Source organism: Rhincodon typus, chromosome 5 (assembly GCF_021869965.1).
Source record: "Rhincodon typus isolate 14 chromosome 5, sRhiTyp1.1, whole genome shotgun sequence".
Lineage (NCBI taxonomy): Eukaryota > Metazoa > Chordata > Chondrichthyes > Orectolobiformes > Rhincodontidae > Rhincodon > Rhincodon typus.
Window position 1 is genome coordinate 118459811 of NC_063336.1, and position 2395 is coordinate 118462205.

Consider the following 2395-nt stretch of genomic DNA (forward strand, 5'->3'; position numbering starts at 1 on the left):
GGGGGGGGGGGGGGGGTTTGCCTGTAGCTGGTGGCGAGCTGCTCTTTCACACACACACACACACAGAGTGTGGGAGACGGAGCCTGTGCCGGAACAACACAAAGAAACGCAGAGAGAGAATCCGCTGAGAAACTGCTCACGGGCTGAGTCCTTACCATCTGGGTCTCAACTCCTTCTTCCAGGGCAGGGGCTGTGTTGGTATTGGATGGCATCATGGGACCAGATTGCACAGACTGTTAGATTTCAGAGAGGATAAAGCGGGACCACTACTTCTTGTCCTTCAGCTTTCCCTTGTCTGTAAAATAAAAACACAGATGATTTTGCAGCAATCAGATCAGGGCTCGGTTTATTCATGGTCACAATTCTTTAGCAATCCGTGCCTTATCGAGAATGAGAGCCGCTTCAGGCAATGGAGTCCAGTCAGGAGCTGGTCAGTGGCTGCGAACCATTTTCACATTAAAGCCCGGAGTAAAGCTGCTTGGCTCCGGCAGCTAGCGAGCACTCGCCCCTCTGCTCCCCAGCTGACCGAGCATCATTGTCATCTCGGCCTCCCCCCAAAAAAAAACCCGCAACAGACCACAATTACATGGAATCAGTTTAAGCCCCCCCCCCCCTTTGCTCTTCTCTCTGTGTTATAACATGGCGGTTTGACAGAGTGCCAAAATGCGCATTTTGTTGCTTTACTCGCTTTGGCCAGAGGAGAGAGAAAGAGACAGAGAGAGAGACAGACCCCCTTTATTTCTTTAAATTAAAATACATTTTAAAAAATTGTTAGCAACGTTTCATTTCCAAGTTCTGCTCGCTCAGCATTCTCCCCCCAGCCCTGTCATCTTCATCTAGCGTTGTCAGCACCATCTCTAACAGCTCAAATCCCCCTGTTTTCCATCTACCTCACTGGCATCAAACCCCCGTCCAATATTTTCCTTTAAACCTCTTTCGCTCGATCTTCCCACATGTGGAAACGATTGGATCTATAACAAAGTCGAGTGATATTTCCAGATCCCTTTGAAATATCCGATGTCCCTATCATATTGTGTGTTAGATATTACATTACTGGATTAAAATGTTCTGTAAAGAGATTCGCCTTTTTTTTAGTGCCTGTGTTGATCCGTGCAATTGAAAAGAACAACCAGAATGTGGGTCCCATCGCGGGCTGCAGGTTCCATGTCTGATGTAAACAAAATAGATACGTGGTAACTGAATGGGGGAAACCGTATCTTTTAGCGTTCGGAGATATTTCTGTACGTCATTTGCATCTTACAAAATAAAGGATCGACAATGTGGCCTTTTCCCTCGAAATGTGCGGGCTGTGATCGGATGGAGAATTCAGAGCTTTGCCCTGTGTTTTGATTCAGAAACGGTGAGCTCAGCTCGTCTGACTGTACCAGTGCCGATGACTGTGCATCAGTCCTGCACTGATGCTAACGATGGAGAAGCGAAAAAAAATAACGCCCCGTCAAAATAAGGGACTGAGCACCTGTTGCTATGGAAAATCCTCCATGAACTGCCATGTGTGATGTTGTACTTGGCAGTGAGAGAGATTTTCTGGAGCCTTCCATTGCTAACACCCCCCCCCCCTCCTTTATTCAGAATCATTGGGAATAGCTCGCTAACATGGCGTCTGCTGTCTTTAAACTTCAGGTTAACCTTCACAGACTGTTTCACTACAAATAACCACGTAAAAGATGTATTCACAACGTGACATCCTCAAAATTATCAATGTGCCACAATTATGAAGATTAATTACTGTTGGGTTATTTAATTAGATCTATCCTCAGGTTTACAGTGCAACAGATACACCACTGCAAAAAAAATCATCCGCTACCACTTCAATATGACAACTTTCAAAGTCAAGTGAAACTAAGGAATCCCAGAATCCTGATACCTACAATAAACAGGAGACACTGAAGATGTTGGGACTTGATTAAGTAACAGCCACTGTTCAATGTTGCAGATCACAGAGTCATTGATAAACGGAAAATACAACAGTGACATGTTTAGCACAGGCAGGCAACATTTTAATAGATTTGAATGGATTACTGGTGGGAGCATGTAGTTCCATGCATGACCCCCCACCCCAGATTTGCAGGCAGGTGGGGGTGGGGTGTGGGGGAGAGGTATGACCCATGCTCCAGGAGCTAATTCCCCAGGGATCACTTACTGTTGCACAGTTAAGAAACAAAATTGACCAAAGCCGGCGACCCTGATGCAGGATTTGATGCCATTTTGGTTCGCCGGCGCTATCAGAGAGCGAGCAATGGGCTGTACAAGTGGAGTCTGGAATACAGCCAAGCTTCAGATGATAAACTAGCTTTAGCTGCAGTGAATACTAACACGTACCAAGGCTTAGCTACATTTCTGTCCGCTGCAAGACTTGAGAGAGGTGGGGGGGGGG

The 2395-nt window shown here is 46.3% G+C and overlaps 1 long non-coding RNA gene across 1 annotated transcript in view; it reads right to left on the reverse strand.

Moving 5' to 3' along the window:
- LOC125483091 overlaps positions 1-2237 on the reverse strand; it is a 33207-nt gene extending 30970 nt beyond the window's left edge. Inside the window, exons 1-2 of the long non-coding RNA XR_007262079.1 lie at positions 2162-2237; positions 156-295 (exon numbers count right to left, since the gene is read on the reverse strand). This is a non-coding gene — a long non-coding RNA (uncharacterized LOC125483091). The remainder of the gene's footprint in view (positions 1-155; positions 296-2161) is intronic.
- Positions 2238-2395: the final 158 nt, after the last annotated feature.